We start from the raw sequence: 15780 nt of genomic DNA on the forward strand, positions 1-15780 counted from the left end.
TGTGGATTGCAAAAGTGTGATTGCAATTTCGTGCACCAGCTATGTTTAGGCTAATCCACACATTGAATCAAGGGTGAAATTACTAAAAAGATAATATTTTGTAATAGTTGAGATGATGGGCACGGCTGGGAGTGGATTTGGTTGGAACGACAAAGATAAAATGATTGTAGTGGAGCGACAAATTTTGAATGAATGGAAGAGTGTAAATTCTAAATAACTTTCTTAATACGAGTTTATTTATCTTTGCTTTTTAATATTAATTTCTTTTTTATTTTCTTTTAATTTCAGTCCCATCCTAATGCTAATGGCCTCTATAATAAACCATTTTCACATTTTGAAGAGTTGGGAATAGCATTTGGTAGAGATAGGGCTCAAGGAGGCAATGCAGAAAACGTAACTCAAGCAGTTGCGATAATGGAGGCTGAGCGCGAAGTAACCTTGAGTGATCGACAAGGGAATGAAAATACCCAAGTAAATTTGGAAGAGACCGAAATGGAATATGAAGCTGATTCTCAAGTACGTAAGCAATTGACTCTAATTCATGTACATAAATTCACTAATTGTTGATCCTGCTGCTGTGTATTTTCTTGGATTTTGGAATGATTCTTCATTAGTTCATTTACTTGTGCCTGTGACTAGCCTTAACTATTCCCATCATGTTGAGCATTCAGATAGAGGATTTTGGAGTGATTCTTCATTAGTTCATTTACTTGTGCCTGTGACTAGCCTTAACTATTCCCATCATGTTGAGCATTTAGATAGAAATACTGATCTTCATTTCTGTGGAGTATAATAACAAAGAAAAAAATATATGAATGTAATTAGGCAAACAGAATTTGAATAAGGGTAGTTAATATTCTATTAGGTTCTGTTTAGTTAGTTAATGTTGTTAGTCTTGCTGGCCAAGGCAGAGATAATGCTTGTATATACAAGTGTAGAGCATGTGTAATCAGTTAGGCTACTTGTTCTTCATTTCTATCAATATTGAATAATCTTCTGGTGTTCCTGCTGGTGTTGCTTTCAATTTTTTAGGAGTCTCCAACTCCTGGTGTTCCTACTGCTCCTGGTGCTTCTGCTGCTCCTAGTGCTTCATATATAGAAAGGAATAAAAGAAAAAGAGGGAGCAAAAGTGAAGAAGTGATTGACATAGTAGTAGAATCAATGAGAGATATGAAAGGTGCTTATCAAGAACATACAGCCGTTTTAGTTGATATGGTTTCTTGTTTTAAGCATGAGAAAGAAGGAGCTGAGCGCATAATGAAGCTAATGGCACTGTTGAGAGAAGTTCCTGGTTTGAGCGGTGATGATAGAATGAAGGTTGGCCTTAGCATTCTAAGGGACAATAGTTTGATCGACATGGTGTTCCAACTTCAACCGGAGGAACTTTTGCCATTTTTGAAGAAATTACTTTAAATATTGCTATTTTTAAATTTTTATTGAATATTATAGTGACTTGATAGGAAGACATTTGTGCCAATTGTTGCTGTTGTTTTGTGAGGAATATAAGCAGCTAAAATCCTAGTTCCTGGTGCCATTATATCAGGTTTTAAGATCCATGAAAACTAGTTAAAGTTCTTCTTGAACTATAATGTGCAGCAACTGGTGATTGCTTGATTCCAAGAAATGATTGTTGAAAATTGATGGTGGCTTTTGGATTTTTGTTGCTTTGTGCATAATTGATCACAGATTTTAAATTTAGAGTTAATAATAATTTAACTAAAGATATTTGTTATTAGGGATATTTTAGTAAATTTAAAAAAATTTAGAGTCAATAATAATTTTAACTAAATATATTTGTTATTAGGGGTATTTTAGTAAAAAAATTAGAGTCAATAATAATTTAACTAAACATATTTGTTATTAGGGATATTTTAGTAAATTTAAAAAAATTAGAATCAATAATAATTTTAACTAAAGATATTTGTTATTAGGGGTATTTTAGTAAATTTAAAAAAATTTAGAGTCAATAATAATTTAACTTGACATATTTGTTATTAGGGGTATTTTAGTAAATTTAAAAAAATTAGAATCAATAATAATTTTAACTAAAAATATTTATTATTAGAGGTATTTTAGTAAATTTAAAAAATATTTAAGTTTTAATCATTAATATTTTAATTTGAATGATTAAGGGTAATTTTGACATATTACATAATATGACCAAGATATTTAAACTCAACTAAACAAAAATTTAGTCATTCCTAGGATTATTACATAATATTCCAATGTATTAAATTTTACAACCAAATATGAGAATCATATATTCCAAGTAATCTCATTCCTAGAAATATAATGCCTAGGAATGAGATTACTTGGTAATAAAGTTTAATCTTTGAACCACACACCCCCTTAGAGTCGTGGTCAATCAAGGAAACAAAAGAGGAATGAAAAGAAAAGAGCAATCAAAAGAAAAATAATAACAAACCTTACTACTTCAAGGTGACAATCAATAGGAAGGGCTCTAGAAGCAAGCACTTAAAAGGGTTCTCAAAAGTCTAAGGGTTCATTGTGATGTGAAAGTAATAACAAGATTCATGCATGAATTGATACTTAGCCTCTATATTTACTTGTGAGTACATTCTTTCAAGGTTCAAGTCTCAATTTATCAAGAATAATTCACATTGATTTGCTTGGGGACAAACAAAACTTAAGTTTGGTGTTGTGATGACTTGCATCATCTACCTTTTTTCTCTTATCTAAAAGGACTATAGAAGTAGCAAATTCTCATTCAATTGATGCAATTACTTAAACTAAATGATGAATTTTATGGTATATTACTTTGAAAAGGACCTTGTTTGAATTTCAGGTGAAAATAGCAACCAAAGAGGAAGAAAGCAAGAAAAATAAGTTGGGCGTGTGTAGTGGGCGTGCCACTTTGGTGCAAACTACAACAATCTGAATGGGTGTGGCACGCCAACTATCAAGTCCACAGAACAAAGTGAAAGAGCTTCTATGGGTGTGGCACACCAGAGTAGGGCGTGGCACGCTAGCTATTGCTTCCAGAGGAGAGCCCATGATGAATCACAATGGGCGTCGCACGCCAAGGCCAGGCCGTACACCAGTTACATCTACCAAAGGATCCTCCGTGAAGGGTTACAATGGGTGTGGCACGCCAAGGCCAGCCATGGCACGCCAACTACAAACTCCAGAGAAGGATCCTTGAAGACTTACAAAGGGCGTGGCACGTTAAGCTGGCGTGGCACGCCAACCTCATCTTTTACAATGGGCGTGGCACGCCAGATCTAAGGCGTGGCACACCAACACAACTAAGCAGAGAAGAATGGAAGAAGCATCAATATGGGCGTGCTACTTGAGACTTAAGGCATGGCACGCCAAGTCAAAGAATGAATGGGCGCGCCACTTGGTACTAGAGGCGTGGCACGCCAAGCTCATGAGCCTTCAATATCACTACGGGCGTGCCACTTGGGTCTGAGCTTGGCACGCCAGCCAAAGAGGACACCTAGGAGAGAAAAGGAGAATGAGCACTATTCACCTTCTTCTTCCTTTCACTATAACTTCCTCTTCGGTGCTCCAATTGACGAGTCGTTTGCGGTCTGACGAACAGATTCTTGCGTGGTCTAGAATTTTACAAATAAATGCTCATTGAAAGTATAGCTTCTAAGCCAACAAAAATCCTTTTGTGCAAAAATTTGGTTGTCACAGGTAACAAACCCCTAATAAAATTGATAACCGAAGTATCTAAACCTCGGGTCGTCTCTCAAGGAATTGCAGGGAAGTGTGCTTATAATTGGTTATGGAAAAGTATGCTTTTGGGGTTTTGGATAAGAGAACAAGAAAAGTAAATGGTAAACGAAGTAAACTAATAACTAGAAAAGCCCTTGGCAAGGTATGAGAACTGGATGTCCTATCCTAGTTATCTTTATCAATTGTGATGAGAATTGGCTGTTGCTCCCACTTGGTCAACCTCTAACTATGAAGGTATGTTAAGTGGATAAATCAATTTGATTCCTCGGGTCCTAGTCAATTTCTAAGAAAAGACTAGATTTAGGGGAATTCAAATCAATCAACAAAGATTTCCAATTTTCAATCAACAAGGAGTTTGATAACTCAAGCGTCTCCAATTACTCAACCAAAGCTAAGAGTGTAAAAAGTTAAATTCAAGTCATAAATATGAGATACCTCAAATTGCATAAATAAGAGAAATCAACTCTGACATGAGGATTCATAAATTAAAGTAACAACGTCAAATAATCAACAAGGGAAAATCAATAAACTAGAGTACTAGAAGAATTAAAAGTAGAAGAGAAATCCTAATCCTAAAACCTAAGAGAGAGGAGAGAGCCTCTCTCTAGAGAACTACATCTAAAACCTAAATTGTGAATAACGAATGTTGTGTAATGTTCTCCTGAGTCTCTGCATGTTCCCTGGCTTTAATCTGTGTTTCTGGGCCAAAAATTGGTTCAAAACATGGCCTGAAATCGCCCCATCGATTTCTGTTAATTCTGCAGATCGCGCATGTCACGCGTATGCGTCGATCACGCGTACGCGTCGTTTGATGATTTTTCTCTCCACGCTTGCGCGCCAGGCACGTGCTCGCGTCGTTTGTGCAAAATCCAATCCATGCATATGCATCACTATGATTTTCTCTATTTCGCGTGCACGCATGAGCCATGCGTGTGCGTCGAAGCTCGCTGGTTATCTCCTTGGTTTCTTGTGTTCCTTCCATTTTTGCAAGCTTCCTCTCCATTCTCTAAGCCATTCCTGCCCTATAAAGCCTGAAAACACTTAACACACATATCACGCCATTGAATAGTATAAGGGAGAATTTAAAATACGCAATTTAAAGGCTTAGGAAGCAGGTTTTCAACCATAGAACTAAACTAGGAAGGAATTGTAAAATCATGCAAATCATATGAATAAGTGGGTAAGAATTTGATAAAAAAACACTCAATTAAACACAATATAAACCATAAAATAATGGTTTATCAACCTTCCCACACTTAAACATTAGCATGTCCTCATGCTTAGCTTAAGGAGATAAAATAAATGAGTAGGGAAAAGCAAGACTCATGCAATGCAACCTATGAATGTGAATGCAACTATATGCTAAGACGTTTCTATCTACTTGGTTATAAGCAAACAAGTTCTCCAAGACAAATACAACCCAAATTCCACTAATTCAAATCGTACAATAAAAAGCAAGTAAACTTGTAAGAAGATAGCTCATGAAAGCACTGAACCCTTACTGGTAGTGTATATCACTCTAACTCTCAAGTGTCTAGGGTCAATCACTCTACTCTTCCCTAGTCATTCTTTCTAAACCTTGTTCTTCATCTAACCAATCAACAAATATTTAGCGTACCAATGCAAACATCATGAGGTCTTTTCAGGGTTGTAATGGGCTGAGGTAAAGGTAAGGATGCATGTATGGCCAAGTGAGCTATAATATGAAGCTTTGACTAACCTAAGCTCTTACCTAACACACACACACACACTCTATGTAATTCTAAAATCATACCTAGCTACCCATAATTCCCACTTTTGTATCACATACTCATGTACCAAAATTTTGATATTTCTTTACTTTTATCACATGTGCATTGATCTTTTATTAAAGCTTAACATTGGGGTAATTTTGTCCCCTTGTTTATTTACTTATTTATTGAATATTTTTGGATTTTTTTTTAAATTTGAAAAATAAACATAACTTATCAATGCACATAGACTTTTAATTTTTCTGGTTTTACATGAGTAGGTTCCCAAATTCCCAATATTCAAAATTAGAAACATGATACATTCCCTTATTGACCCATGTTCCCACGGTTTTTTCCACACTTAGTTGATGCATAATCTCTATCTTAAACTAGCCAAAGATTCAATTTAGGATAGTTAATTTGTTTTTCTGCTTAAGGCTAGTGATGTGGTAAAATATTAAACAAATGAGGATAAAAGGCTCAAAGTGGCTAACAAAGGTAAATGAAAGGGTAGGCTTTTGGGGATAAGTGAGCTAACAATCAAATGATGGCCTCAATCATATGCAAGCATGTAAATACACTAAACAACAATAAACAACAACAACAACAACAAAGCCTTGTCCCACTAAGTGGGGTCGGCTACATGAATCAAACGACGCCATTGTGCTCTGTCATGTATCATGTCTACAGAGAGACCGTTTACATGTAGATCTCGTTTGACCACTTCATGGATGGTCTTCTTAGGTCTTCCTCTGTCTTTCGCCCTTTGTCCATCTTCCATCTCACCCACTCTCCTGACTGGATGTTCTATCAGTCTTCTTCTCACATGTCGAAACCACCTGAGACGCGATTCAACCATCTTTTCCACAATGGGTGCTACTCCAACTCTCTCCCTTATATCTTCATTCCTTATTTTATCCAATTGCATATGACCACTCATCCATCTCAACATCTTCATCTCTGCTATACTCAGCTTATGTTTGTGCTCCCCTTTAGCCGCCCAACACTCCGTACCATACAGCATAGCCGGTCTTATAGCGGCGCGATAGAATTTACCTTTAAGTTTTAAAGGCACTTTTTTGTCGCATATAAAACCATATGCACTCCGCCATTTTGATCAACCTGCTTGGATCCTATGATTTACATCCTGTTCAATCTCTCCATTATCCTGTATGATGCACCCAAGATACTTGAAACTTTTAACTTTTCTTAGGATGTTTTCTCCAATCTTCACCTCTATATTGGGATTTTTCTTTCTCAGACTGAACTTACATTATGGTTAAATAATGTAACCATATAAATAAGCTCAAAATCTCACGGGTTGTGTGTTCTTTGGCTCAAAAACCATGTTCCAAAATAATATTTCTTCAAACAAGTTCAATAAAAATTTTAATTCAAATTAGTGGAATGCTATAAAAAGTTTCTTGAAAAAAAATGTCACTTCAACCAAGGAGTGGTAAAACATGCACAAAATCAAGCAAACATGCAATCAAACATGCAAATGCAATAATGAACTAACAAAGAAAAAATAAAAATTGGTGTTGAGAAGAAAGTGACTAACCCACGGATATCGGTATCGACCTCTCCACACTTAAAAATTGCACCGTCCTCGGTGCATGCTAAGATGTGCAAGTGGAAGGGGTTGCTCCAACTGATGCTTTTTCTCCAAAGATGGTGTGGCAGATTTGTTTGTTGCTCCAGTTAGAAATGTTTCTTTTTTCCTCTTGGTGGCCATCCTGAAAGAAGAGAAAAAAGAAGAAAAGTAACCTAGGAATAAAGAGAAGAAAATAAATAAAGTATGGGTGGGTTAATGCCAAATAATGGGGGTCTCAATTACATGGTAGCTACAACATGCAAGTGAAAAAATAATAGAAGCACATGGCATACCAGTGGTGCAAAATTTGCAATAAAGGGGAGGAGTGTGGGTAATGAAAGATAGTGTAAGGTCATGTCAATGCAAAATGAATGCATGTATCATAAAAGAATAGCATTGACTTATGAATAATAATCCCCAATCAGAATAAAATAAGTCATGAAGCACTAGAATAATTCAAGAAAATATGCAACAGTTGAATAAGAAAATTTAACACCAATGGAAAAATAAAAAATTTAGAAAAGAAAATAAAAATATGCACAAAATTAAAGTGTAATGAATGAAAGTATGCAAATAAATTAAGTAAAATAGAATGAAAGTGAAAAAGGATGAGAAGTTAAAGAGATGAAGAAGAAGAAAGTAAGAAAGGAGGAAGAAAGAAGAAAGAAGGAAGAAGAAATAAATAAGAAGGGAGAAGAAAAGATTAGGATTGGGGAAGAAAAGATCAGATTTCTGGCACTAATCTGGATAAGCTGTACGACGTAGGTGACGCGAACGCGTGGAGCACACGTTCGCGTGGTTGGCGCTATTTTCAAGTGACGCGGACGCGTTGGTCACGCGAATGCGTGACTTGATTTGTGCTAGTGGCGCGAGAGCAGCCTCCCATTCGCGAACTCTCTGTCTCAAACGCATATTGCCAAAATTTAGGTTGACGCGTGCGCGTGGGTGACGCGCACGCGTGCATGGCCTTTCTTTTAAAATGATGCGGACGCGTGGGGCACGCGTTCGCATGGTAGGGCTTGTGCTTCTAGCATAGTTCCAGCTCCACTCCATCACAACTTGCTGCCATACACCCATTTACGTCGATTTCGCGGGGTCACGCATGCGTGTGGGTGACGCGCACGCGTGGAAGGCTGGATTTGCAAAGGACGCAGACGCATCGCGTGGGCATGTTTGTGCCTGAGGCACACCTCCAGCCACGCTCCCGCGTGACTTTCTGTTCAATTCCCTTTTATCGCTAATTCTCCTTTGACGCGGATGCGTCAGCGACGCTGGCGCGTCGCGTGCTTCCTCTTTTTTTTTCTAATTTTCTCAATGCATATGATTAAATTATTGAATGCTTGAACATGTCCTAAACATTTCTTTCACATTTTCATAAAGATATACAACACCCAATTCTTAAACCAATCGTTTCCAAACCCACTTTTTCCTACACTTAATTCATGAGCACTTTCACTAGTCTAAGCTAACCAAGGATTCAAATTAAGGACATTATTGTTTTTCGCTTAGAGTTAGTGATGAGATAAAGTAAAGAACAAAGGGGGAAAATAGGCTCAAAATTGGTTTGCAAGGGATAATGAAAGGTAAGGCCATATAGGTATGTAAGCTCAATGAATCAAGGCCTCAATCATATAAGTGCATGCATACATCAAATAATGAACATATAGAATTAAGCAAGACAAAGATCACAATTTTAGAGAGAACAACACACACCAAAAAAAATAAAATAAAATTTCATTTGATAAAATGCAACCAATCAACCATTTCCATGGATTAAGGTAACAAATTCCAAAACTCTTATGATTTATGATGCATGAAAACTTGTCTCTCAACAAATTTCCCTTCGGCAAGTATACCGAATTATCGTCAAGTAAAAACTCACAATAGATTGAGGTCGAATCCCACAGGGATTGATTGGTCAAGCAACTTTAGTTGGAAGAGTATGCTAGTTGAGCTAAACAGAATGTAGTTTGAGAATTACAGGAAATTAAATGGCGGGAAAGTAAATAGCAGAAAATAAAGTGCAGAATCTTAGATGGGGATTTGGGGAAATGAGCATGAAAATAAATGGCAGAAAGTAAAGAGAATGGGTAAGATCAGAAATGGGGAAATCATTGGGCTCACGAGATATTGTATTCTCCGGATCAAATTCATTTTCATCTCTTCCTCAATCAAAGCATATATTGATCTCCTTGGCAATCTTAAGTGATTGGGTTCCAATTCCTTGGCAACCCAATCTCTCTAAGCTTGAACAATTGCCCAATTCTTTGATTTAATTGCTCATGGGAAGAGATGAAGTGTGGTCACCGATTATACCACATGTATTTCCAAATTAAAGTGTTGGGAGGATTACATGTCACTATATCCGCCCAGACCCCAATTTGGTCCAACATGACAAAGCATTTCTAGCATGATCTCCTCATCCCTTTTCCAAGGCTCAGAGGAGATCCAATTATGGAGAGTTTCTTTTCCAAGACAACTAACCAATTGAATTAAGATCGAAAGCTTTCTAGTAAATCAAAAGAGAAGAAAGAATAAGAGAATGAAAACTATAATTGATCCATCAAATTACAACAGAGCCCCCTAACCCAATGAAAGGGGTTTAGTTGTTCATAGCTCTAGAAATGGAAAATGGTAGAAAAGAATACATCACTAGCTAAAAGTGCAAAAAAGTAAATATATAGAGGGTAGTTCTCCAAAGTGTCGAGCTTCCCTATAGTTCAAAACTACTCCTATATATATACTACTTCTCTTGATCTTCTTGTGAGTTCTTCAAGTCTTGGATGTGGGCCTTAGATCTTGAGTTGAAACAGTTACAATCTTTAGTGGGCTCAGCTTGCAGAGAAGTATGAATTAGGCATGGGCGTTAGTGAAGTTAACGTTAAGTGACATTGTGGGTTCGAGAACGTTAGTGGCAATCACATTTTTCACTAACGTTCCAACCCCATATAGCCCACGTTAACTCCAATGTTAGTGGCACCAATGTGACCACTAACGTAGCCTTGTAAGCCTTCGCAAGTGTTATTGGGACTCACCTTTCCCAATAATGTTGCCTTATAAACCTTCGCAAGCGTTATTGGGACTCACCTTTCCCAATAACGTTGCCTTGTGCCCTTTGTCCCTACGTTAGAGTTCACGTTAGTGTAACTAACATGGCTCTTAACGTGGTTATGCCTCACCTTCGAGAGCGTTAGTGACACTTACCTTTGTCACTAACGCTCCAAGTGCCCCTACTCTCCACGTTAGAGCTCACGTTAACTAAGTTAACGTGGCCACTAACGTGGTAGTGAATGCCATCTCCAGCGTTAGTAACAAAGGTGAGTGTCACTAACGTTGGCTCATCAATCTTAGCTCCACGTTAACTTTCACGTTAGTGGTCTTAACGTGACCACTAACGTGGGCAATGCTAGTTTGATCCAACGTTAGTGACAAAGGTGAGTGTCACTAACGTTGGCATTGTTCCTCTCTTCCACGTTAGAGTTTACGTTAACTAAGTTAACGTGACTCTTAACGTGGCTTATTGCCAAATCTTGGAATGTTAGTGGTGTTCACGTTTACCACTAACGTTGGAGCTTTCTTTTGTCTCCACGTTAACTACCACGTTAACCTAGTTAACGTGGCAATTAACGTGGGCTTATGATGGCTTCGCAGGCGTTATTGGTGATCACTTTTCTCATTAACGTTGCAAGCTATTTACCATTCCACGTTAGTGGTCACGTTAACTAGATTAACATGAGTACTAACGTGGTTCTTCCTTGCTTCCTTTGTCTTGGAATCAAGCAAATAAAGTACATCAAAGCTCTAGCCAAAGTCATGAGATTATGTATCATCAATTTATCATTCAATTCTAGCAAAAATCCTCATAAAATCATGTGAAATTCACAATAGTTGCTTGAATCAAGGTGTAAGTGTATTTTCATCCAAAACTTGCCTTATTCACTAAAAAAATGCATGAAACTAACCAAAAACAGTAAAGAAAAGGTCAGTGAAACTGGCCTAGATGCCCTGGCATCAATTTATCAAATCTAGTGAACCCTAGATTAATTTATATGTGAAATTGGTTATGTTAGTGTTGTTGGGTGAATTTGGCACACTTTGAGGACTTAAATTTGCTTGTGAAACTTTTGGGGTGAGCCTTGGAGTGGAGAATTCAAGTGTTGAATGTGAACCGTCGTCATTTCATTTAAGTACTGTATGGTGTAATGAGAATTCCTAGGTTAGATGCCCCTAGGATTAAGCTTGATGGTTTTATTGAATGTATTAGTATGCATAGTGAATCTATAAATGGAATTGATATTGGTTAATGATTATGCATATATGAATTTGTATTGAATTGAAAGATATTGAGCCGAAGGCCATGGAATTGGTTCGGTAGCCAGAAAAAGGTAAGAACGGTAAGTAATGATTGAATTATATAATGATATATGAGTTTGAATGAGAATTGGTATAGAATGTGTGTAAATTGGAATGATTGATGGAATAGTGGAAAATGAGGTTTTGAGGTGTTCGATTGATGAATTTAAGTTGGAATGTGTAAATGAAGTAGGTTTGAATTTCGCTTGAGTGTGGATATGTGGATTGAGTTAGTTTGAGATCAGTTTGTTGAGTGAAAAATTATTTTGCCTTGTGAACATTGAAAAAATTGGTAGATTCTACTTTTTGGTAAAAACTTATTTTCGGCCAACTTTGGCAGGCTGTATCTCGGTCATCAGAGTTGAAAATTTTATAAAAGTATATTTTTATTAAAACTCATTTATCGATCTTTCCAACGGTTCAATAATGGTTGAAAAAGAAATTTTGTGGAAAAAGATATGAAGGTTTGAAATTTGGGCTGAAAAATTGGTTTTTATAACATATAAGCTTTTTGCCATTTTGATATGCATGCGTACACGAGCATTGTTGTGAGTATGCGAGAGTTCGCCTCTGTCTAATACCCATGCATATGCAGACATGTCTGTGTATGTGACTTTGGCATAAAAATGCTCATGCGTACGCAGACATGGTGATGCGTATGTGAGCGTCCTCCACTGCCCAAATTTCTCGTGTACGCGAGGGTGGTCCGCGTACGCGAGTTTGCCTAATTTTGCACTCATGCGTACATGACAACGTGAGAATTCTTGTATAGTTTGGAATCAATCAAAACAAGCATCAATTCGTTGGTAGCATAGTCCAAACCAACAATGAATTCTCACGATCAAATGCTAATTCAAATTAAAGTAACCGAGATCAAGAGTAATTCAACCTCGGGTCGTTCTCCCTAGGAGTTGCAATTAAGTGTTAATCATTGGCTGTGGAGGGAATGGGGATTGGGAATGCAAGAGAGGCAAGAAATGTAAATGGCAAGAAATTAAATGATCATGCAATAAATTAAAAGGAGGGCAATTAAAGCAATGAAAATGTAAATTAAATGCTAAAAAGGACTCTTGGTAAGAATTGAAAAATTTAGGATTCCTATCCTAGTTATGAACCATAAATATGGCAATTATGTGAAATTAATCCCAATTAGTCAATCCTACTTGAGAATTAGTCAAAAGGGCATAATTGCTTCCAATCCCTAAGTCCTAAGTCAACACTAGTGGGTTACTTAGAGTCAAGAGAAACCAAACCAATTAACAATCCTCACACAAAGCGGAATGGACATCCACAACTTAAATTCACCCAAACACCCAATTTCTCAACTAAGAGTGTGAAAACTAAACATGCAAGAAATTAAACATCAAAGCAATAAAAGTCAAAGCAATTAAATGCAAGAAAAGGAAAATTCAAGTGCAAGAAATCTCTTGGCAAGTAATTGAGAGCTAAGATTACCTATCCTAGCCATTGACCACAAACACATGATGATTATGAAGAGTTAATCTTGAATAGTCAACCCTACATCGAGGATAAGTCAAGTAGGCATAGTTGATTTCAATCCATAAGTCCTATGTCAACACTTAGGGTCACATAAAGTCAATGGAGACCAAATCAGCTAACTACTCTAATGTATCAACAAGAATGGACATCAATGACTCAAGGGTCACCAAAGTCATCAATTTCAAGCCAAGAGTGGAGAAAAACTATGTAAAAACTAAGCCAAGCATTTTATCAAACACTTGGTGTGCATGAAAATAAAATCAAATTTAATTGCATTAAAAATAAAATCCAACTACCAAAAGCAAAAAAATGACAATAACATCTAAAGGAAGCAATAATCAACATGAAAATATACATTTGCATTAATCGAAATTAAAAGTTAACAAAGATGTTCATAACATAAAAGTGACAAAAGAAAGGAAATAACAAGGAAAAAGAAGAAGAACAAGGATGCAATAACAATAAATGACAAGGAAAAGTAAATGAAAACAAGAATTAAAGATAGAAATTACAAGAAATTAAACTAAGAAACCCTAATTCTAGAGAGAGGGGGAGCTTCTCTCTCTAGAAACTAAGAGAAAACATCATAAAAGTTAAACCTAATCCCCCCTTCACATGGAAGGAGGCCCTCTTTGATATAGCACTCAATTAGCCTCAGAAGGTCCAAAATTGGGCTCTGGAAGCCCAAAAATTGCCCCCAGCGATTTGCAATAAATGAGTCACGCGCTGGGACCTGTGCGTATGCACAAGTTTGTGCGTACACACACTTGTTGATTTTCTTCTTGTGCGCACGCACACGATGTTGTGCGTACGCACACTAGGTTGTACACACGCACATTCCAATGTCTGCTTCTCCTTTGTTTTCTTCATGTTTTCTCCCTTTGTACATGCTTCCTTCCACTTTTGCCTTGCCAAACTTGCCTCTAGGACCTAAAATCACTCAACAAACATGTCATGGCATCGAATGGCATTAAAGTGGGATTAAAATCACTAATTTAAGCTCAAAATAGCATGTTTTCAAAATTAGACAATTTAGAGAGAAAACACAAAAGTATGCTATTTGAGTGAATAAATATAAGTTTATGTGATGAAATACACTCAAATCAAACCAAAATATATCGTAAAATTGGATTCATCAATACGCATGAGGCATGCATACGCATGGCCACCCATATTTCTGAAACTTGAATTTTATTGCTCTCAACCATTCTTTTAGCCTTTTAAACCTTTATAAACCCCGATAAGAGTATAGAGTCGGTGTAATTAAGGATGAAAGAGTTAGAGACCAAATCTAAAGAGTTGAGTTAGTAAAATTGAGAAAATTGAATAAGATGTGAAGTGATAAAGATGAATGTGATGATGAATAATGATTGGTTATGATGATGAATGAGTTTAATTAAGATTGAATATGAATCGTGATGAGATTGATGATGAGTTGATGATGGAATTAATGTTGAATATGATTATGATTAAGATATGAAACGAATCATTAAGTGGATGACTGGTAAAGATGATTTATTATGATTGAGATATAACGAGAAGGATTATGATAGTGAGAGATAGTGATAAATGTAACACCCTATCACAACCTGCCAATATTCAACTTTCATTATTTTTCTTCCAACCAGTCCATAATCAAAATATACATAACTCATTATTCATCAAGCTATCATCATCATCATAATTCAGTATCATTATCGATCATCAAAATCATCAATCATCAACTCATTCTCAAGATAACTCAACATTTTTATCAAGGTTACTAACCCTTACATACTCACATAATTCAACTTATCCTATGATCATCTAGCCTATATTTTCACATGACATTATATATTATCTATGAGAAACCAAAATCATACTTTGGCTGATTCCTCTCTAATCCAAAGACAACTCAAATTTAACCATTTCTCAAGCTCCAAAGCTCCAACTCCTCACCAAACACGAACTCACAGCCACCAAGATTCAAATTCAACCTTCCAACGCCACCAATTTGATCCTAACACATACAATTTAGTCTAATACCAAACAATATCACTCAAAAACAATATAGGGTTCATAATTATCAATTATTCACAAGAATTAGTGGTTTCTCACCTTACCCACAGTTGTTTGGGACAAGACCCAGCAAGTTCCCAAAACTAATTCAATCCTATAACACCAAAATCACATAATCTCCCAAAATCAAAATCCAAATTTTCAAAATTACAAGGAAGAAGGATGAGTAAAAAATAGCAAGGTACTTACCACTTTGTTTAGTAGGTTTTGTAGAGTTCGATGCAATGGTTGCATGGCCGTAAATAATACAGCGATCGAAGCTCAAACTTGAAAGATAAGTGAATTTGAATTTGGAGCTAGGGTTTGAGGTTTCTTCTCTTCACTTTTAGGGTGCCTCCATGGAAAGGAGGAAGGAAGATGACTAAGTTTGGTGTTTTATATGTTGGGTCTTGGGTTCGGTTTGGATCCGGTCCAATCAGTTTGGCCTATTAGCCCGATTTTGGACCAAAACCTTTAAATTAGTGTCAAAATTCGTATTTTAATATTTTTATCTCTTTAGATTAGTAAAATTTAGCTTCCTAATTTCTTTGATTAATAAACAATTTATTGACTAATTATTTATTAATTACTAATTACGCAGGGTTTACAATAAATGATTGAGATTGAAATGCACCTGCCCAGATAGATGCAGTGGAGTGATTCTGCTTGCTCTGAAATGTGGTGAGATATACTTGCCTAGGTAGATACAGCGGCATTGTTCCACTTGTTCCGGGTTATGCTTTGAGATTCTGGGTAGATGCAAGGATGGTGGCTTTGTCTTGCTCGCTCCCAATTTGTATTTGATCTTCTGGGGTAGATGCAAAGATAGTGGTTTTATCCCGCTTACTCCCAAATATTCAC

The sequence above is a fragment of the Arachis hypogaea genome, chromosome 3 (assembly GCF_003086295.3).
Source record: "Arachis hypogaea cultivar Tifrunner chromosome 3, arahy.Tifrunner.gnm2.J5K5, whole genome shotgun sequence".
NCBI lineage: Eukaryota > Viridiplantae > Streptophyta > Magnoliopsida > Fabales > Fabaceae > Arachis > Arachis hypogaea.